Below are 23,182 nucleotides of genomic sequence, written 5' to 3' on the forward strand. Positions count from 1 at the left end.
CACCTTGGTTCACTTACACCGTTGTGACTGAGAGCAAGTCAAATTATCTGCCAGTAGTCAGTGTTCTTGCTTTTGAAGTATGTCCCTTAATGAGATGAAATATCTGTAAAGTTCCCTTGAAATTTTCTGAATTTCCACTTTACAGTTGTGTATCATTTTGAAGACTCTTCTCTGAACAAGAGTCATAGGAATTGTATAGTTTAGTGCCTCCCATGTTAATATAACTGGAAGATGATACTGATAGTGTTGCTTTCCTTTTTCCTTTTCTACAAAAGGTTATTTATTTTGAGAGCGTGAGATCATGAGTGCATGGGGAGGCGCATAGCGGGAGAGGGAGGATCCCAAACAGGCCTGATGAGGGGCTTGATCCCATGAACTCTGAGATCATAACCTGAACTGAAATAAAAAGTCAGACGCTCAATTAACTGGGGTGCCTGGTGGCTCAGTTGATTGAGGGTCCGAGTTCAGCTCAGGTCGCAATCTTGCTGTTTGTGAGTTTGAGCCCTGCATCAGGCTCACTGCTGTCAGCATGGGGCCTGCTTCGGATCCTCTGTTCCCCTCTATCTGCCCCTCTCCTGCTCTCTCTCCCTCTCCAAACAAACAAACAAACAAACATCCATTTAAAAGAAAAATGAAAATGTTCCAGTGCGCCTGGGTGGCACTCCAGTGTGGAGCCTGCTTAAGATTCTCTCTCCCACTGCCCCCTCCCCAACTCAATGCTCTCTTAAAAAAAAAAAAAAGAAAAAATATCCTTAAGTTAAAGAGTTAGTACAAGAACATAAAACTGCAAAGGAAGTGCTTCTCTTAGGTAGACAGATTAGAAGTACAAAGCAAAGTAAAAATTTAGCATCATATGACGACCTTTTGGGTGACAGCCGGTTTTTTTTTTTTCCGATTTGACAAGTGGTACACTGGTGAATAGGAGGACAGATGTCGGAGGCAGGTCTGCCTGGGTTCAACTCCTGCCTCTTCCACTTACTAGCGTTGTGATGCACAGCCAAGTTATCTGGCCTCTGTATCCGTTTGTTTTCTGTAAGGTGTGGATAATATAGTGGCCATTCAGGGGCTGCTGTGAAAATCAAATGGTTACTCATAGAAAGCTATGTGCATCTTGGCTGCTCTTGGATTTTACTTGTTTTGCAGTGGGTAAAGAAAACATTTGGGGAATGTTCTTGTAGTACAATCAGATGGGGGACATTCATGACAGTTTCTTGGAATTAAGGTTTTTTTTCCCAGCTTTGTTTTTTATTTTACTTTGATGAGGATATTGATAGTGTAGTCACTTTGTTTATTTATTTTTTGATGAAATGGATCCTTAACTAAAGATTTAGTTTAAGAACATAAAACTGCAAAGGAAGGTCTTCTCTGAGATAGTCCGTGGAGCTAACTGGGATTCTGTTTCACTTACTGGTTGCTATAGGAATAGGCACAGTACGTGGGGTTCTTGACAGTAAAACCATGCATATGTTTACGTATTTTCACCTGATATTGTAGAGGGGCTCAGCGGAGCAAAACTAACCAGGCTGGCGTAAGTTTAACTTTGGGATCGTTTGGGCACCCTGGCAGAAACATGGATCCTGTTATTTATTTAGAGATAAAATGACTCTACTGTTTTTTTTTTTTTTTTTTTTTATCTTTTTTTTTTAATGTTTATTTACTTTTGAGACAGAGAGAGACAGAGGATGAACGGGGGAGGGTCAGAGAGAGAGAGGGAGACACAGAATCTGAAACAGGCTCCAGGCTCTGAGCTGTCAGCACAGAGCCCGACGTGGGGCTCGAACTCACGAGCCGTGAGATCATGACCTGAGCCGAAGTCGGATGCTTAACCGACTGAGCCACCCAGGCGCCCCTCTACTGTTTTTTAAATAAATCTTAAATTACATGCGGAGAGGCTGGTTGCTTCTGAAATGCTGGGCTGCTAATCTGTGATGACCTGGCGGGGGCAGCACGTGGAGACCTGTGGTGCTTAGTGAAGGTTCCCCTGCTGCTCCGAGACCAGCAGGGTGTGTGATGTCCCTGGACGGAGGGTGGGACAGTTACTCGTTCTTACTGTTTTGTCTCTTCATAGTGACTGAAGGACAAGATACCACAGAAAATCAAAGAATGTCATTCTAGTTGAGTCTGGAGTATTTTATTAACGCTCTCCCATTCCCCACTCCCCCCACACCAAATCATGTCCGGTGACCTTTTGTCTGAAGAAGTATTAGGATAGTTTCTTTTCATTGGGAACAGTATTGACCTTAGGCAGAATTAGGAAATGGATGAAATGTACTTTGGGGATCATCCCGCTCTTTTTTTAAAGTTTACTTATTTATTGAGAGAGAAAGAGAGAGAGAGCACGAGCTGGCTTGCATGTGCGTGCCTGAGCCTTGGACGGGAGGGGCAGAGAGAGAGGGAGGCAGAGAATCCCAAGCAGGCTCCGTGCTGTCAGCGTGGAGCCCTACGAGGGGCTCGAACTCACAACCCGTGAGATAGTGACCCGAGCTGGAGTCAAGAGTCGGACGCTTAACTGACTGAGCCACCCAGGTGCCTAGTCCCTCTTCTTTTTATGTGACCTTCTTCTGCCCCATGCCCTCCCCTCAGATCCTGGCAGCTTGTTGCCTTACACCTGCCCTACCGCTCAGGTGCTTCACGCAGCTGCCTTCTTTACTTAAGCTTCTGGAGAATAGACTTTGGTATTCGGTATTCCTGCTTTCAGTCATCTGATTGAACGATTACATGTTAGGATGTTGTGTCCATAACTGTCTCAGAATTACCGTATTAAAAGCAGGTGTAAATAAATAAATAATAGGTAGACATTATTGCATGCAGTGCCAGATGCTGTCTCAAACGTCTGGACAGTGGGTTAAGGACATTTATTTTTTTTTAAACGTTTTTTTTGTTTGTTTGTTTATTTTTGAGAGAGAGAGCGAGCGAGCGTGAATGAGCACGAGTGGGGGAGGAACAGAGAGAGAGGGAGACCCAGAATCTGAGGCAGGCTCCAGGCTCCATGCTGACAGCACAGAGCCCGACACGGGGCTCGAACCCACGAACTGTGAGATCATGACCTGAGCCGAAAAGGTTGAGTGTGACCTCACTCAGACACTCAACAGACTGAGCCACCCAGGTGCCCTGTTAAGGACATTTATCACTGTAACAACACTATGAAGGAGATACTATTATTTTTCCATTTTACAGATGCAACCGGAGCAGAGAGAGTAATTTAAACAAGATTATACAGATTGTAAGTGAGAGCAGGGATTCAGACCCTGGCAGTCAGGATCCACAGCCCAAGGGTGGAATCCCTGTGCTGAATTACCTCTCTGTCAATGTGTATGGATTTCCAGTTGGGAGAGTTCCAGGTAGTCTAGGTGGAGTGCCTGTGCATGCGTATGTGTGTGAAATGTTTGTGTGGGGAGGGGTGGGAAGAGAGATGCAGAGATTTTTGCCTTCTCTGCCCCTTCTTCATCTTTAGGCTAGCCAGTGTTGCCTGAAAATCAGCTTTTTCATAGTTTACCTGCTTTTCCCATTTCCTTTCCTTCCTATTCTCCCAAATGCCTGGTTAAGAATATTGATTCTAGAGACAGTGTTGAATTGAAAATCTGACTCTGGGGGTGCCTGGCTGGCTCAGTTGGTAGAGCATGCACCTCTTGATTTCGGGGTTGTATGTTCAAGCCCGTAGGTTGGGTGTAGAGATTACTTAAAAATAAAAGAATCTTTAAATTTTTTTTAGTATTTGTTTATTTTTGAGAAAGCACAAGTGCGGGAGGGGCAGAGAGAGAGGGGGACAGAGAATCTGAAGCAGGCTCTGCCCTGACAGCAGTGAGCCTAATGTGGGGCTCGAACTCACAAACCAGGAGATCATGACCTGAGCTGAAGTCAGATGCTTAACTGACTGAGCCACCCAGGTGCTCCCCAAATAAAAAAAACCTTTAAAATAAAAACCTGACTCTGTAATTTTGAGCAAGATAACCTAATGTTTTCAAACCATAGATAGCCTCCTTATCTCTAAAATGGGCATAATGGTAAGAATACCTACTCTTAGGTAAAGAGCAAATGAGGGAATTGATACGAAGTGCTTGGTGTAATTCCTGGCAGTTCCTAAGTGGTTTTTTGTTTTTGTTTTTGTTTTTTGTAGTGACAGGGTGGGCAGAAGTGGGGTTGGTGGGTGTTTGTAAACAGGGACTGCTTTGAATCTTCCAGAGTTAGTGAGAGATCATCGTGATGGGGAGCAGGAGGGCACCTGTTTCAGGAAGCATGCTTAGCTGTTTCAAGCACTTTGAAACAGCTCATATAGAAGACAAGGTTGATAATTGCTTTTGAAATGATACATTCAGTATTCTAGTAGTTTGAAGCTATGAAAGACAAACTGGACTGAAAATCTTATTAACCTGGGAGCTTTCCATAGCTGATAAACGGAGACCGTTTCAGAGAGAATGGAAACAAAAGAGAGAATTTTGTTTCTTCAGAGAGAATAGGAAACAAAAAGACAGATGGATTTTGCACATAGCTCTTGGGCTAACATCAGAACTAATATTTGTTACCTCTTTTTTTTTTTTCTTTTAAAAATAAAGGTGGCATTTAAAAAAGAAACCTCCCAGGGTACCTGGCTGGCTCAGTTGGTGGAGCGTGAGACTCTTGATCTTGGGGTTGTGGGTTCAAGCTCCATGTTGGGTATAGATAATCTCTATAAATCTCTTTAAAAAATTAAATCTTAAAAAAAAAAATAAAAAGGAACCTCCCAAGTTAAGCGAAACCTTAAAGTCCTAACTGTTCATAATTCTAAAAGCACGTAGTAAGCCTCCTCTTTGACAATTAAAATCGTTGTTATTCTTACTGTTTAACCATAAATTCTTTTTTTATTTATTTTATTTTATTTTTTTTTTTTTAAAAAAATTTTTTTTTTCAACGTTTTTTATTTATTTTTGGCACAGAGAGAGACAGAGCATGAACGGGGGAGGGGCAGAGAGAGAGGGAGACACAGAATCGGAAACAGGCTCCAGGCTCTGAGCCATCAGCCCAGAGCCTGACGCGGGGCTCGAACTCACGGACCGCGAGATCGTGACCTGGCTGAAGTCGGACGCTTAGCCGACTGCGCCACCCAGGCGCCCCTGTTTAACCATAAATTCTAAAAGCATGGAGAATTACAAACCTCGGCAGATGCTATAGTAAAGGTTTGTAGGAAGAATTATCTAAGAGAGTATATTTCTTCATCCAATTTACAGATTTTATTCCTATTTCAAATGTTTGTAGTTTTTTCCTTTCTTTACTGTCTTTTTCCTTCTATTTTTTAAAAATTAAAAAATATTTAGGGGCGCCTGGGTGGCTCAGTCGGTTAAGCGTCCAGCTTCGGCTCAGGTCATGATCTTGCGGTCCGTGAGTTTGAGCCCCACGTTGGGCTCTGTGCTGACAGCTCAGAGCCTGGAGCCTGTTTCAGATTCTGTGTCTCCCTCTCTCTCTGACCCTCCCCCGTTCATGTTCTGTCTCTCTCTGTCTCAAAAATAAATAAACGTTAAAAAAATTTTTTTTAAATTTATTTATTCAAAGTAGGCTCTACTCCCAGTGTGGGGCTTGAACTCATGATCTTGAGATCAGGAGTCCCATGCTCTACCCATTGAGCCAGCCAATTGCCCTTTTCTTCTACTGTCTTGACTGTACTATCTTCCAGTGTAAATTAAGAGCTTTTACGTATACACAGTCTTTACCAAGAGCCAAAGGATTTTAATAGAAGCATTTGTTTTATTATGCATGTATTAGGGAATGGAAATGTGTTATGCATATTTTAATCAGGAGGATTTAAGTTAATTTTTGAAAAATAACAATTAAATTATTAGTTACTTTTCAGAAAAAAATATCCCCATAGTGGTAAAACCTTGTTGGTAATTGGCATGACATTCCTTACTATTTTTTCTTTCTGTCTACTGTAGACAGCTTTTGACAGTTACAGAAGATGTCCACAGACTCCAGTCCTCCTGGGAAATTCCCTCGGGTGACTGACTTTGATGGATCCTGGCCATGAAGTCATACACACCTGTGTGTCAGAGTGAGCTGTGGCACGAAGCCTGGAGAGTTCTGTACCCATCACCACAGCCTCAATTTGAAGCATTTGTGAACTCTTTTTCTTGGCAGTTTATTCAAAGTAATATTTGCTACATTTACTATCCGTTCGATACCTCCATAGCTTCAGCTGTCAAAGGAAAACAGTATCCTGAGTTTCTGTACCTAACAAAAGCATTTGTTTGTAGCAACTTAAGACATTTGGTATAAAGAAATGATGTGATTCCTGAATAGGTAAAATATATCTTTGTTCCAGCTCTGTTTTTAAAGGTGCTATTGATAGGTTATAAAAGAAATCTGTGCTATTTATTATGGGCTAGCTAGTGGCAAGAGTATGATTGCATCTGGTGGCTAAAATTAAAAAAAAAAATATGGTAAAAAGGGAAAAAGAACCTAGAATTACACAAACCAGAGGCAGAACCCACTGAGGTGTCATGACTATTTGTAGAGGACTTTTGAACCCCAGCTAATGAGTGTTTTCTTTTGATGCCTTTTAGAAAAGTATTTTCTTAAACCCTTGGATTTTGTGAGGAGGGAATCTTATTTTGAGAGTGTTTTTTTTTTTCTTTTCAAAAATGTTTGTTTTTGAGAGCGAAAGAGAAAGAGTGCGTGCATGAGCAGGGGAGGAGCAGAGAGAGGGAGACCGAGAATCCCTCTGCTCCCCTAATCTGAGCCTTCTCCTTGGCTTCTCTACGCTGTTAGTACAGAGCCTGACACGGGGCTCGAACTCACAAACCATGAGATCATGACCTGAGCCGAAATCGAGAGTCGGATGCTTAACTGACTGAACCACCCAGGCGCCCTGAGAGTGGGTGTTTTGAAGGCACAAAATGATGTAACATTTTATTTTATGAAAAAAAATTTTTTTTCATGTTTATTTTTGAGAGAGAGAGAGAGAGAGAGAGTGAGCAGGGGAGGGGCAGAGAGAGAGGGAGACACAGAATCCAAAGCAGGCTGCAGGCTCAAGCTGTCAGCACAGAGCCCGACGTGGGGCTTGAATTCACAAACTGCGTGATCATGACCTGAGCTGAAGTTGGACACTTAACCGACTGAGCCACCCAGGCGCCCCCATGATGTAACATTTTAGAAGTTTAATTGGCATATTTAGTTCTGAAAAGGACTGGAGTTGGTTTGCATGAAAACTTCAAAAAAAAAAAATTAACTTAGTCATTATTTTGAAGAAAATTCCACACTGTACCTTTCCTGACAAGGAATCTTAGACATTATCAATCAACTGCCATAGCCAAGTTACAGAATATCAGATAGCTGTTAAGGCTAACTTCGCAGTAGGACAGCTGGTGATGATGGTGTGCGTACATGGGAAGTCACTTGCTGGTAAAGATCGAATCAAGATCTGAATCCAGGCAGTTTGATTCCAGAGTGTCGCCTTTCACCAGTGGACCAGAAGCCACTGAAAGAGCCTGGACAGTGTTTAGTAGAAGAATGCCTGTTGGCTCTTGAAAGATGCCCAGCAGGTGTTGCGTACAGAGGCAGTGCTGCTTGTAGGCATGTGGCGCTGTGCCTCCCTGCTCTCTGCCTCCGCTTCTCGCACTCCACTACTGCAGCGGTCCCTCCCTCATTCAGCACATCTGCACTGACCGCCACCGATTTAAGGATAATAGCCTCCTGACTCCTCTGGAGCCTTCCACTTTTGCCCCTCTAAAACCCATTCTTACACAGTGGGAGTGAATTTTTTTTCAGAAACATAGACCACATCATTCTCTTACTCAAAACCCTTTAAGAGTACCTCATCCCACGAGGAGTAAAATCTAGATTTCTTCCAGTGGCCATATGCTACCATAGTCTGGCTCTTCTAAGTCTCTGATGTAGCCTCTGACGACTCTCTACCTTGTTGTGTTAACTTCAGTCACATTGGCATCCTGTCTGTCCTGTTGATTGAGGAACTGACAGCCGACTCTCACTCGAGGTTTACTGCATTTATCAGAACCCCCAGCCTGGAATCCTCTTCCATCAGGGTTTGCTTTGCTTGCTCCATTTTGTAATGTAGAGTTCCTTTCAGTTTCCTCCTTGAGGAAGCCTTCCCTGGCCACCAGTCTGAAGTAGCCCATCACACGGGGCACTTGGCTGCTCAGTTGGTAGAGCCTGCGACTTTTGATCTTGGGGTCGTGAGTTGGAGTCCCACCTTGGGTGCGGAGTCTATTTAAAACAAACAAACAAACAAAGCCCATCACACTCCATCACCTCATCTTATTTGTTTCAGATCATTTACCTTCTTTGTTTGCTGATTTACATGTGTATTTGACCCTCCCCTTGACTGTAAGTTCCACAAAAGTGTTGTCCCAGTGCCTGAAGTAGTTCTTAGAACAGTGTCAGCTCTCAAGAAACATTTTTGAAATGAATGAATAAGCCTGTCTTGATCGCCTCCTCATATCTCTGTTGGAGTCATCCACTATATTGAGGTTGTTAATAATGAGCTGGTGGGGAACACTGGGTCCGGGTGTTTAATCCTGACACTATTTATTAATAACTGTGTAACCTTGGACATGTGTGACATGTTCCTTAACTCCTCCAAACCTCCTCAAAGTCCTTATCCAAAAATTGTGGTGGTGGTGGTGGTGATGATGGTAATTATTATTACTGTTATGCTCCTTTCGTGTAGTGGCTGTGATGGTTAAAGGGGTGGATGGTTAAATACTTGTAAAGGAAGGGAAACAGTACCTGGCACATAGCCTACTGGATCTTGATAAATTTTAGCTATTATCATCACCGTCACTGTCTTTTGAATGTGTGATGTGTCAGAGACCTATTTGTTTAATTAGTTTCTCTTGTAAAATATGGATGCCCTGGTGCCTTATTATGAGATATTTTAATCAGGTCAATGCCTATTTGCTTTGGGCCTTCCAGGAATGGCAGTTTTGATTGGATAAGAGGCGAAAGCAGTAATTTAGGAAGGTGAGACCAGGCCGGATGAAGTTCTTGAAATGCTTAATGTCCCAGCCTTTGGGATTGGGAGGCTGAAAGCTGAAAGGGGAAGTTGGGCAAACACCAGGTTTTCCCTACTTGGCAATATTAATGAGAGTCTTGAAGTTGGGATGCTACTGGAAATTGCTTGGCAAGTTGCTGGTGCTAGAATTAATGCATGCACCCTGATATAGAAAGCTGCAGTCTCCAGCTTTTGAAGCTCTGCTCCCCTATTCTGAGCTTCTCCTTGGTTTGGGGCACAAAGCTTGTGTTTGGAAGTGAAGAGAGTATCGGATAACACCGTGGAGGAAGGCTGGAAGGAGAAATGGCGCCAGGACCCGTGAAGCTATTGTAGTAGCAGAACCAAGGCTGTGGTGGTGTGAGAATTAGAGAGGGGAATGAGTGGGTGCCGGTGAGTGTGATGTGTGAGGACTGGGGTTGAGAAATCCCAGGCTGCTGCTGATTGACATGACCAGGGGAACTGGGGTGCAGGTTTGAATCTCAGCACCGCCACTTTCCAGCACAGTGACTTCTCTTGGCACGTTACTTTATTTTCCTGACCCAGTTGCATTATCTGTAAAATGGTGGAGGTGGTGTTTGTCTCACAGAACTGTCTTGGGGTTTGTGAGGTTTTATTTAGTGTATAGTATATTCTATAGAAATAACTGAAAGTGATTAGTAAATATACCTTCTTTCTTTTTTCCCCTAAAGTTTATTTATTTATTTTTGAGAGAGAGAGAGAACATGGGGCAGAGAGAGAGGGAAAGAGAGAATCCCAAGCAGGCTTTGTGCTGTCAGCGCAGAGCTCAATGCAGGGCTCAAACTCATGAACTGTGAGATCGTGACCTGAGCCGAACAAGAATCAGATGCTCAACTGACTGAGTCACCCAGGCACCCCAGTATATGTTCTTTCTTATTATCTTTCGTAACAAACGGGATTGGGAGTATTCCTAATGAGGCAATCAGATTAGGGAGTAAGGGAGGAGTAGGTTTTGGGGGTAAAGTGTATGTGGGATATCTAATTAGAGAATTCCAGTTGGCCATTTGTGTATGGGCTGAGTTTAGGGAAGAGTTCTAGAGCCAAATAGTTAGCAAGGAGGTGGTAATTAAAGAAGAATGTCTTGGGGCACCCGGGTGGCTCAGTCGGTTAAGTGTCCTACTTCAGCTCAGGTCATGATCTCGCGGTTCACGAGTTTGAGCCCCTCGTTGGGCTCTGTGCCAGGCTCAGAGCCTGGAGCTTGCTTTGGATTCTGTCTCGCTCTCTCTGTCTCTCTCTGCCCCTCCCTCGCTCGTGCTCTGTCTCTCTCTCAAAAATAAAGAAAACACGTTGAAAAAAAAAGCATGTCTTACATATAGTAGATACTCAGCAGATCAAGCATGAGTACCGAGTGTTGCTTTATCTCTTTTTCCAAAGTTGTAATTGGCAACCCCAAAACTGGATATTTGAAAAACAAGCAGATCCTAGGCTGAGCCATCATCAACTCTGGACTGGTTATTTTAGCAGTCACTTAACAGGTCTTGTGCTTCTAGGACCCCCTGCCCCCAATAAGCATACGCAGTGTTTTCACTACACTGCAGGCAGTGATCCTTTCAAAACCTAAGTCAGACCTTATCCCTCCTTTGCAGGAGACTCTGTGATGGCCTGACATTTCACTCAGAAAAGCCGAAAGCCTTACAGTGCAATCCAGCTTTTTCACCCTCATTTCCTCCCCTCCAGGCTTGCTCGCTCACTCACTCCAGCCACATTGGTTTTCTTAGTGTTTCTCTTATCTGCCAGGAGTGCTCTTTTCCTTATGTCCTGAGCACTATTAATTATAATGTAAAGCAGACCATGATCATAACTGTATTAATCAGTACTGAGTTAGTTGACAAGAGGCAGAAATGTAGCTCAGACAAAAAAGGGAATTTGAATTTGTGTAATCTGGAAGTTTGTTGTTGTTGTTGTTTAATGTGTGTTTATTTATTTATTTAAAAAAATTTTTTTTTAACGTTTATTTATTTTTGAGAGAGAGAGAGACAGAGGATGAACAGGGGAGGGGCAGAGAGAGAGAGGGAGACACAGAATCAGAAGCAGGCTCCAGGCTCTGAGCCATCAGCCCAGAGCCGGACGCGGGGCTCGAACTCACAGACTGTGAGATCGTGACCTGAGCTGAAGTCGGACGCTTAACCGACTGAGCCACCCAGGCGCCCCAATGTGTGTTTATTTTTGAGAGAGAGAGAGAGACAGACAGAAACAGAGTGTGAGCCCGAGAGGGACAAAGAGAGAGGGAGACACAGAATCTGAAGCAGGCTCCAGGCTCTGAGCTGTCAACACAGAGCCCCGTGCGGGCTGGAACTCATGAACTGTGAGATCATGACCTGAGCCGTAGTCGGATGCCTAACAGACTGAGCCACCCAGGAGCCCCTGTTGTTGTGTTTAAATGTTGTATTTGTTTTTTAAGAGAGAGAGTGCACAATGCAGGGGAGGGGCAGAGAGAGAGGATTACATAGGATCTGAGGCAGGCTCTGCACCGACAGGCTGACGGCACAGAACCCGATGTGAGGCTTGAACTGACGAACCACAAGACTGTGACCTGAGCTGAGGTTGGACACTCAACCGACTGGACCACCCAGGTGCCCCATAATCTGGAAGTTTTGTGTGTGAACCTGGGCCGAAGTTTAGAGAAGCAGCAAGAATCCTTTTTTCTTCCATCTTCCTTTGTCCTTCTTTGTGTTAGCTTCATACTCCTCAGGTTTTCCTCCTGTTGTAGCAGAGATGGCTGTCTGTGGCTCGAGGCCTCATCTCTGTAGCTAGGGGAGCCAGCAAAAAGAGATTCTTTTTTATGGTTCTAGGAAGAGTTCTGAGGAGGGTTCCAGTGAGCTGTTTGGGACATAAGCTCATTCTTCAACCAGTCATAGTGTCCAGGAGGACTGATTGGACAGCCCTGGATTCACCCAAACTATATGGTATTAGATCCCCACAAGAAGAAGGGATTCTTTTCCTAGAAAGGGGCAGGAAGAGGCTAGACAGACAAGAACCATCATTAGACTATTTAACAGGAACATAGATACAACCTATTTTAACAGAGGTACAAACAAAATGCTTTGGTAATACCCAGGAAACATCAGATAATCCTGATTTTGAGGACCAAGGAATCTTCACCAAGATGGCATTTAAACTGGGTCTTTCAAGTAAGAAGCATGTTGAAAAACAGAGTTTAGGTGGTGGAAAAGTGTGCTGCCGGGACTTGGCAGTTGGAGCATGGAGAAGGAAGGGCCGAGGCCAGAAGTTTAATCCTTAAAATAGAGTGTCAGAAGGTTAGGCTTTATTCAGTGGATGATGGAATCTAATAGTTTTTAAGCAGGAGAGTAATCTCGTCAGGCTTCTCTTTGCAGTGGTTTAGCTCGGTGATCAAGGAAGCTGAACCAGGCCAAGAATGATCTGGTATAGAAGGGGACAGATTGGAAAACATTTGGGAGACAGAAATGAAAATGCTTAATAATACTTGGCCGTGCCAAATTTCAGTAACTGAGGAAATGTAACCATGGAAGTAATTAAAATAGCCTGGGGCCAAGTGGCCAGCATAAGTAGCACGCACCTACTCGCCGACCTACTTGACTGGAGGTGGATAGAGTAAGCTGTGTCCAAAGCGTCATTGATGTCAAAGAGAAATCAAATTGTTCCAATGTATGGTACCTATTTTCTTGGGTCAAGGGGATTTTGAAGTTTTCCATTTTAGACCATGGGCATTTTTCTCCATGACGCTGCAATTCCTGTTTTTTTTTGTTTTTTTTTTTTCTTCCCCTCAACTAGATGCTAAAAGCCTTTTAGTATGAGGACCATATGTTTGATTTCTTTTGTTTTTTTTTTTTTTACCATGAAACTCAGTATAGAACTGTGCATTTGGCCAACTGAATAAATATTTGTTAACCAACATCTCCCACGTTTTCTTGTTTTATTTTATTGCCTCATTAAAGTCTGAAGTCTCATTAAAATCAGTCAGAGGTGATCTGTTCCTGCCCAAATAGCGTGATCTATTTGCTCCGTTCTGTATTCCCTGTTCTGTTCTAATGGCTAAAGGGCACACCTGATTCTATAATTTTCTCCATCAGAGTAACTAGATTCAGAGCTTCCCCATCAGTTATATTGCTACCCACAGGACTTTTGTTTTTATTTTATTTATTTTTTAATGTGTGTTTATTTATTTTGAGAGGGAGAGAGAGAGAACAAGCGAGCGAGTGGGGTAGGGGCAGGGAGAGAGAGAGAGGGAGAGAAAGAATCCCAAGTAGGTCCTTGCTGTCAGCACGAGCCCAGCGCAGGATTTGATCTCATGAACAATGACATCATGACCTGAGCTGAAACCAAGCATCGGACGCTTAACCAACTGAGCCACCCAGGTGCCCCCTGCACAGGACTTTTAGGTAGAGTATTTAAGGATGCAACTGCCACGACTTGCAGTGTCAGAGGAGTTCTGCTTGAAGTAAGTTCTGTTACAAACAAATGTCGAAACTGAGCTCCCTCTGTAGTTAGTCTGGACCTCATAATGTTAAGAGAGGTATGATATAAAATTCCTCCATCTTGCCATGTATGAAACTTAAATAATTTATATTTTCTACATCCAGGTTTTCTGCAGTGCTGAAGCAAGAAATAGACTTCTTAGCTTTTTGTTAAAATGTACTTGAGCAGTTACCAGTTACTCAAGGCAGCCTTAGTGGATCTTTGGATGTAGCTTGAATAGCAATTTAATTTCATAAAGTTCTAAAGAGAATTCTCAAATATATGTCCACTCCCACTTGGAGAGCTTTTTATTTCACAGCCTCCATATTGTCTTAAGATCAGTTTCTGGGACTTGATTTTCATTCGTTCACTCAGTATCTATTGAGCACCTAGTGTGCATACACAGTCTAAGAGGTAAGGAGGTAGCAGTGAATAAAACAAACCAAAACATTTCTTTATTCATGGGGAAACATTCCAGGGGGAGAAAACAGACATAAACAAAGACGTACAGATATGTTGGTGGTGATAAGCCCTGTGGAGAAAAATAAAGCAGGAAAGGAGGAAAAGGAGTGCTAGGATTTGGCTGAGGGAAAGGTAATGGTGGGTTTATACAGAGTGGTCGGGGAAGATGACGTTTGAGCAAAGAAGTGAGTCACACAGATGTCTAAGGGAAGTCTATTGTCTGGTGGAGGGAATAGCTCTGAGGCCTTTTTTGAGTTTCATTTTATCGGTTGGCTTTCCTTGATTAGACTATGGATGCATATACAAAAGAACTTTATAGAAAATGAAATATACACCTGTTGAAATAAAAATAGTTAAAAATAATCACATGAACATGTTAGGTACTTGAATTTTTATAATTTTTTTAATGTTTATTTTTTATTCTTGAGCGAGCAAGAGAGAGAACATGAGTGGGGGAGGGGCAGAGAGAGAGGGAGACACAGAATCCAAAGCAGGCTCCAGGCTCTGAGCTGTCAGCACAGAGCCCGACGTGGGGCTCGAACTCAAGAACCACGAGATCATGACCTGAGCCGAAGCTGGACGCTTAACCAATGGAGTCACCCAGGTGCCCCTTTTGTTTTCTTTTTTTTTTGTTTTTGTTTTTAGGTTAATTTGTGAGGGGGTGCGGGGGAGGGGACTCACAAGTGGAACAGGGGCAGAGAGAGGGAGAGACCGAATCCCAAGCAGTATCTGCCTTGCCATTGCAGAGTCTTGACGCTGGGCCCGAACTTGGTCTTGACCTGAGCCCAGATCAAGAGTCAGATGCTTGGGGCACCTGGGTGGCTCAGTTGGTTATTGTCTGACTCTTGATTTCAGCTCAGGTCATGGTTCGTGAGTTCAAGCCTCGCTTCGGGCTCTGTGCTGACAGCTCAGAGCCTGGAGCCTGCCTGGGATTCTGTGTCTCCCTCTCTGCCCCTCCCCCACTCGTGTGCGCACGCATGCACGTGCGCGCTCTCTCTCTCTCTCAAAAATAAACATTAAAAAAATAAAGAGTCAGATGCTTAACTGAGCCACCCAGGCGCCTCCTTGAATTCTTTTCTTGATATTGGACTAGTATTAAAAATATGTGTGGAGTGAGGCGCCTGGCTGGCTCAGTCGGTAGAGTGAGCAACTCTTGATCTTGGGGTTGTGAGTTGCTAGCTTGCACCCCATGTTGGGTTTAGAGAATATTTAAAAATAAAATCTTAAAAAAAAAATATGTGGAGTGTGTGAACGTGTGTATCCCTGGCTGTTTGTGTATGAAGGTTTTAACCAAGGCAGCCCTAGTAATTATTATAGTGTAGAATGCTCCTTTTTTTTTTTAAGTTAATTTTTTTTTTTTTGTTTTTTGTTTTTTTGAGAGAGAGGGAGAGTGAGTGGGGGAGAGAGACAGAGAGGGGAGAGAGAATCTTGACAGAGGGGGGAGAGAGAGAATCTTAAGCTCCACGCTGAGCTTGGAGCCTGACATGGAGCTTGATCCCACAACCCTGGGATCATGACCTGTGCTGAAATCAAGAGTCAGATGCTCAACTGACTGAACTACCCTGGTGTCCCTAGAATGTTCTTTTTTTTTTTTTTTTTTATGTTGTATTTATTTTTGAGAGAGAGAGAGGGAGAGAGCGAGCCAGCGTGAGCAGGGGAGGGGCAGAGAGAGAGGGAGACAGAGTCCGAAGCAGGCTCCAGGCTCTGAGCTGTCAGCACAGAACCTGACGTGGGACTTGAACTCATTTACTGCAAGATCATGATCTGAGCTCAAGTGGAAGTGTAACCGACTGAGCCACCCAGGTGTTCCCCCTGCCCCCCCGAATGTTCTTATAGGGGAAGTTGTAATCGGTCATTTGAGTTTAGCAGTTAGCCTGTGTTTATTTTGCGTCTGCTGTTAGATTAGTACAGTGCCGAGTATCGGAGAAGATAATAAAGTCGAAGACATTAGGCTCTGGTCTGATTGGCCAGACTGTCATCAACACAGATACCATAAAATAAACCAGCATGGTTGAATGGGAGCAGTACTGAACTAGCATTCCTAAATATCTTTCTGTAGTGACAGAGTAACTGTGCATACCAATTCGGTTCTATGGCGTTTACCCCTTTAGTCCTGAGCAAATCCTGGGAGAGTTAGCAAGAGAGAGATTCCTTTTTGGAATAAGTGTCAGAGAAGAGTTTTGATTTCAGATGGGTTCAAAGTGCTTGGGGGGACTGCTTTCATTGCGTAATGATTCTAGAACTATGGTTGGGTAAACAAGTTACTGGAAACAAATATGATGTATTGATTTTCTATTGTGGAACCATGGTGTGCTATGGAATGTTGTGTTGTAATATTTGATTTTCATTATTGGGTGTAAACAAGCTGAATCCTTTGATATACGTATTTCATAAGAATGGCACTGTTCACCTTGAAAACCAACAGTGTTTTCCTTATACCATATAATCATATTAATTTGTATTACCAACTGGTTGAATTAGTCCCCTCCACCCCATGACGAGTAGATTTTTTATTTTGTTTTATTATAGTTGTTAAGCATAGAGCAAAGCCATTTCCTCCTCATCCTTCAAGTGATGTATGGGTAATCTTTTTATTGCATGTACACTGATCAGTGTGTCAGGTATAATGTCATTACCAAAACGTTTTCCTTTTAAACTGTTAACTCGCTTCATAAGGTCTTTTTCCTCCTCCATTCAACATTCATTAATTGAACTGGTATTTATTGAGTGCGTATTTTGTTGTAGACATGTCTTTGGGATTTGCTGATGAGGAAGATGTTTTTCTTGCCTTCATAGAGGGAAGAGTATGGAAGAAGAAACAGACTGTTAATTACAGTATTGTGTGGTATATGTGTGTGTGTTTTTTTTTAATAGACTCTTTTCTTTTAAGTTTGTTTATTTTGAGAGAGAGAGAGAGAGAGAGAGAGAGAGAAACAGCATGAGCAGGGGAGGAGAAGAGAGAGAAAGAGACCGCGAATCCCAACGAGGCTCACAAACTGAGATCACAATCTGAGCAGAAGAGCCAGACACTTAACCGACTGAGCCACTCAGGTGCCCCTGTGTGGTGTGTGTTCTAAATGGAGAGGAAGAGGGTTCTGTTTGGGTATACTTAGCAGGGGTACCTGACTCAGAGCAAGAGACATCTAAATTGAAACCTGAAGAATGGTGAAGAATCAGCTAACTGAAAGATGGTTCTGGCAACATCAAGGAGAATGGAAGGCTGTTCTGGGAGGGGAAACCCGTAGGCAGTGGCCCAGAGGCAAAACAAAACAACAAAAAGGGAGCAAGCAAAATAGATCTCTTTGCCCATGGCAAACAACATAGAGTTCCTGCTGTCTGGAGCACTTTTTTTTTTTTTTTTTTAAATTTAATTAAGTAAGTTCCACCTCCACCGTGGGGCTTGACCTCACCACCCTGAGATCAAGAGTCACATGCCTACCCACTGAGCTAGCCAGGCACCCCTGGAACGTAGATTTTGAGGGGGGAAGTTGCAAGGAACTTTCAAAGCCATTGCTAAATGGCTAAGTGTCCCATCTTGTTGACGCTTGAGAAATGCCGGAGAGGTTCGCAGCAGTGGATTGACAGGATTGGATTTGCCGTTTTCAGAGACCGTGGCGATTGCAGTTGAAGGAAAAAAGAGGGCACTTCTGTGGTAGGAGGCCTACGGCTGTGACGGTAACGCTTCCTGCGCTTGCTGTGAGCCAGGACCGGGGCATCGGCAGTGGGAAGCGGGGAGAAGTGGGTGGACTCAGAGATCCTTGGAAGGTGGGACGTCCAGGGCTTGACGGCTGAAGGAAGAATCACGGTGTTCGTAGGTTTCCGTCTTGGGCCAGAGTGATCCTGATGATGGTACTTAGGCCAGTTGTTGATTTATTGCCTCTTACCCCCGATTTGCCTTTCAGTGCCTGCTCTGTGAAAATGGATGCGGACCCTTTAGGTACTTACCCCTTGGCCAGTGGCGGGGTGTTAGGAGAGAGACAGAGGAAGGAAAGGGGCTTAGTTGCTGGTTCTAGTGTGCTTGCCTGGCAGGCCGCGGCGGCTCTCCGCCGCTCCCGACCCCCCAACTTTGGGTGGTTTTGTAGTAGGTTGCCTCCGGTGAGATACTTCCCCACAGAACTACTTCCTTTGTTATTCTAGAGGATAGATTTCTAGCAAGTTCCAGGGGGTGGATTTCCAGAAGTCCTAGCAGATGTGAGCCCTTTCCAGCAAGGTCTGGGTTTCAGTCCTAGTTTTGGGAGAACTCTTCCTTGGGTGCTCCGTCTCGGCCCTAAGGGTGGTGGTGATGGTTTGTTATGCCATGTTGTTGCATTTTGCATCGTCTTTTCTTTAGAGTTCTTTTTACTTCTTTCTGGCTAATTTCTTATGACTTCAATTCCTAGTTGTAGTTAATAATTCTTTACTTTAAAAAGCCTTTTTCTTCAAGTTACTGTTTGGTTTTTCTTTCCTGTTAGACCCAGGCTGATACAGTGTGTGTCGTCCGGCATGAAGACGTGCGTTGGAGATTTCCCAGGGAGACTCTGAGGAAAAAGATAACGGTAGGGCCCAGGCCACAGTCCTGTAGACCACTGCCCTGAGGCCTGTTCAGACGAAGAGCCTAATAAGGAGGCTAAGGAAAATTGGCCGCAGAAGCGGGAGAATGAGGGATCACTGATGGTACTGAAAGGTCAAGTAATAGAAGGAGTGGAAATTGTCCACCAATGGCGCAAGTAGTAAACAGCTTAAAAATAGGTATTTGCTTGTTTGTTTATTTGGGAAGCACCACTAGAAATTCTACCTGGTTAAGTTTACCAAGTATGCGGCTTCCCATGCTAGTAGCATGGGTTCTGGAACCTTGCTGCTGAGGTGACAGTGCGGGTTCCACCATTTACTAGCTGTGGAGTCTTGGACGGTGTATTAAGCTCTGTGTGCCCTATCATCTGTGTGTGGAGTGGAGACAATGTTCACCGGATTGGATTCCTAGGGTCGCACTGAGGGTGAAAAGGGTTAACGTACAGAGAGCGCTTAGCCCGGTGTCTGGCACGCAAACCCGAGGCAACTGTGACCTCGGTGCTGTTGGAACACTGGGCGTGGTGGCGGGTGATGGGTGATGGGGTAGAAAGTCGGTCAGGGCTGCAGCCTCCCCCTGAGGGTGTCGAAGAGGCTCACTCAGGGGCAGTGAGTGTTGAATGTCAGGCGGAGGCCTGCATAAAGTGCCCAAGGGATACCGAAGAGTCCTGAGGGAGGTGAAGGCTGGGTTGGATCTTAGGGCGTTTGGGGAGGAGGAACAGCATTAGCGGAGGAACCGAGGGTGCCGGACAGTGTGGTCTCGCGGTGGAGTCGTGGCTGGCCCCTGGAATTGGGCTGGGGTGATAGCAGAGGTGTGTATCCTCTGAACGCTCGCTCAGATCCCGTGTTTATTTCGCTCTTGTGTCCCGAAGCGTGCGTCATGAGACTCTAGAGCTGCCGAGAACTTCTCTTGGGTGCCAGCGCCCCCTTCGGCTGCCACCGACTGAGCTTTGAGTGTTGTAAGCTGTAGTGTTCTAGAAGGGGAGCGAAGTCCTGCAGCTAGTGCTGCTTTGTTGGGTTTTTCTCCCAGCACTGAATGATTTTGTCCACTTCCTGGATGTTGATACAGCTCAGAACTGCTTACAGTTCACACGAGTTCTCAACTTGCAGTTCTTTCGAAAAGTTCGACAACTGAAGAAATGGGAATTCATCGAAACTGTGGCTCTTCTTCCAAGATCTCACATTCCTGGAGATTTCAGAAATGAGAGTGTGATTAACTTTTGGTTCCTTGGAGGAAAAAAAGCAACAATTCAGCCTTAAAACTCAGTGATTGCCTGTCTTATTAGAATGTTCTTTCTTTTCCTTTTTTTTTTTTTTTTTCTATCTAGCCAACTCCTCCTCCTCCTTAACCAGAGCTCAAGTATCCATTGTCTAAGGAGTCCTTCCCTGACACTGATGAATCTTCAGCCCTACCAAAGCACTGTCCTGATAAGTCTGTTGTGATGCTGATAAGCTTTCACTGAGGACCCTTAAGTCAAAAAACAAGAACAAAGCAACAAGGGTTCTTTTGAGGTACCTTAACATCCTGGTTGAGGATGTCCCTTGGCTGGAACAAGGCTGTTATCCTTGAATTCTCTGGAGAGTTTTTCTTCTGAATCTTTAGAGGGAGTATGAATATATTCTCTACAAAAAGATTAGAAGAAGAATCTTTTTTGTTTTCACAAAGAAGAGTTAAACCATTCTTTATTGGCTAGGACTTCTGGGAATTATACAAGAAGGAAGCTGAGAAGGAAGATGTCAAGCTGTGACCCTCTGAAGGTTTTTGTTTTTGTTTTCCCCTTGCTTCTCTTACTTGTAACAAACACCTATAGGGAACTCTTTGTTTTTGGTAAAGACCAAGTGTTTATGTAAAAGAATATTGAGAGACTGAAGGTAAAAAGACCCTTGGGGCAATTTTACTTTGCTTGACTATAGCTTGTGTCAAATGAGAAGGCAGTTGAAGTCCGATTCTTCTTATAATTGCCTCTTTTGCGTATTTGGGTTATAAATCAAGGGCAAGAGCCATTTCCAGATTATTATATATTTGGAATTTGGGGGTTGTTTTGAAGGTTGATAAAATATTTCATATTGGTATGATACACACTTTAAGAACAAGTATAAATTTGGTAGTTTAAATATACAAGAATTGAAAGAATTATATGCTGAATATGCCACACCTACCACTTAGATTCTACAGTTACATTTTACTCTATTTGCTCTGTGATATGCATTTACTGTATTTTACTGTACAGTTGATACTGGAACAATGGGGGAAGTTAGAGGTACTGACCTCTTGTGCAGTCAAATCTACATATAACTTTTTTTAATATATAAATTTAAAAAATGTTCATTTTGAGAGAGACAGAGTGCAAGTGTGTGAGGGGCAGAGAGCCAGAGAGATAGAATCCAAAGCAGGCTCCGGGCTCTGAGCTGTCAACACAGAGCCCCTGTGGGGCTTGAACTCATGAACTGTGAGATCATGACCTGAGCCAAAGTCGGATACTTACCCTACTGAGCCACCTAGGTACGCCTGCATATAACTTTTGACTCCCCCAGAACTTAACTACTTACAGCCCCCTGTTGACTAGAAGACTTACTAGTAACTTAGTCGATTGATTTTTGTATGTTACATACATATTTCATATGTTACATGTATTATATACCGTATTCTCTTTTTAAAAATATTGAAGTATAGCCGACATACGATGTTATATTAGTTTCAGGTCTGCAACATAGTGATTCAATTGTTAACATTACTCAGTGCTCACCACCGTAACTGTAGTCACAAGAAAAAGAAGATATATTAACAGTACTGTGCTGTATTTATTGAAAAAAGTCCACAAAAAAGGAGGAAAAGTCCATGTATAAGTGGACCTGCAGAGTTTAAACCCGTGCTGTTCAAGGGTCAACTCTATTATATAATCATGTATCTATCCTCTATACATTCCTTTATTTGTGTTTAAGGATTATCATTGCAGCATTCTGTATTCTAGCAAAAGGCTACAAATAGCGTAGGAGAGTAGTTACATGAAAATGGTATACCCATGCAATAGAACTGTATGTGTATTCAGGTCAGCACACACAATGCTGTGTATTGTGTATTTGAATGCAGTGTTGTGTGTGTATTGATCTGAAATAATGTCCAAGATAAATGAAGTATATAAAAAAAGCTGCAGAAGGATATGTGAAGTATACTGCCATTTATTTGCATAACAAAAAGTATTTATGCATATATGCTGTATATACATAGAATATCTCCAGAAAGCTTAAATAAGAAGCTCATAAAAAGTGGGTGTCTTGCAGCCTCCTACAATAATATATCTGTATATAATACATTGTATGTATATAGTATTTTATAAATAATATATAATATATATAACACATACATATGTTATATATATTACGAATTTTAAATATTGTTGCCTGCTTGTATTAACTGCTAGAAATTTTATATACCTCCCTGAAATTTTCAGATGTCAAGATGTCAAACTCATAGTCGTTATTAGATTTTAGTTAGTAACAAAATTGGAACCAGATAGCTAAGGTTTGAATTCTTGCTCTCCTTTTTACATGTGGTATAAATTTTACTGTCAATAAAACAAAGATAATTGTTTTTTTGAAAAAATTTTTAACGTTTATTCATTTTTTTTTTTTTTTTTTTTTGATAGAGTGTGAGTGTGGGAGGGGCAGAGAGAGAGGGAGACACAGAATCCAAAGCAAGCTCCAGGCTCTGAGATGACAGCACAGAGCCCAACGCTCCAACTCACGGACCGTGAGATCATGACCTGAGCTGAAGTCGGACGCTCAACCGACTAAGCCACCCAGGTGCCCCCAAAACAAAGATAATTCTTATATAGTTATTAATAGTTTTATCTTAGATCATCTGGGGGAAGTTCCTAATTTAAGCACAGTGGCTGGCACATTGTGCTTGACAATTAGTAAATATTAGATGTTGTCAAGATGCATACAGTTTTGTAGGAGTGGCAAAGAATAAGTAATTGAAGTGTTTTGGGGCACCTGGCTGGCTCAGTCAGGAGAGCATACGACTCTTGATCCTGGGGTTGTGAGGTTGAGCCCCACAGTGGGTGTAGAGGTTCCTTATAAATAAATAAACTTAAAAAAAATAATTTTAAGTATCTTATATGGGTGTTTCTATGGGGATGTAGTAAGTAAGGGGGAAATCAGAGAATACTAAAGAGAAGGGATCTTTGAAAAGTTGAGAGGGGTGAGAGTGAGATCAGTTAAGGAAGGCCATTCCGGATGTGAGGAGTCCTTCTACAGAAGAAAGGAGGAGTTCATAACGACTTGAACCAATCCAGGTTATGAGAGGGGAAATGGCTGCTGCTAGCTCACGTTTACTGACCACTTAGCTAAGGTGCTGCTCTTAGTGCTTTTTGTGTCTTAAATTCCTAGAGTAGCCAGGATATCTGTGCTGTAATTGTCATTTTACTAACGAGGAGACCGAGGCAGGGAGGTGAATGAAGTCACTTGCCCAAGATCAATCACGAAGTATTAAGTCCATGTTTGTGTGTGCCTGTGTACCCGTCATGCTGCCTCGTGAGACTAGAAGGTAGGAATAGGGCTGACCTTGAACAGCGTATGTATTCACTTCCGTAAACTTTGGGAAACGATTAAAAGATTTGAGGCAAAGAGCGACTCTCCCCTGTTTGTCTACTAGGACAACCAGTGATGGCTCAGGGGAGATGACAAAAGCCTTGTTTGTCGTCGTCTTCCTTTCTTCTGTCCCGTATCCTTTATGTT

General features: G+C 43.1%; 1 protein-coding gene across 5 annotated transcripts in view; it reads left to right on the forward strand.

Annotated features, from left to right (window-relative positions):
* Window positions 1-23,182, forward strand: part of RERE (arginine-glutamic acid dipeptide repeats) — a 426,890-nt gene that overhangs the window by 53,358 nt on the left and 350,350 nt on the right. The window contains exon 2 of one of the 5 annotated variants that reach the window (XM_049618828.1): window positions 18,349-18,432. The exons of the other annotated variants lie outside the window; for them this stretch is intronic. The gene's annotated coding sequence lies outside the window, so the exon portion shown is untranslated. The remainder of the gene's footprint in view (window positions 1-18,348; window positions 18,433-23,182) is intronic. 5 annotated transcript variants of the gene reach the window in all.

The sequence above is a fragment of the Panthera uncia genome (genome assembly GCF_023721935.1).
Source record: "Panthera uncia isolate 11264 chromosome C1 unlocalized genomic scaffold, Puncia_PCG_1.0 HiC_scaffold_4, whole genome shotgun sequence".
In the NCBI taxonomy this organism is placed as follows: Eukaryota; Metazoa; Chordata; class Mammalia; order Carnivora; family Felidae; genus Panthera; species Panthera uncia.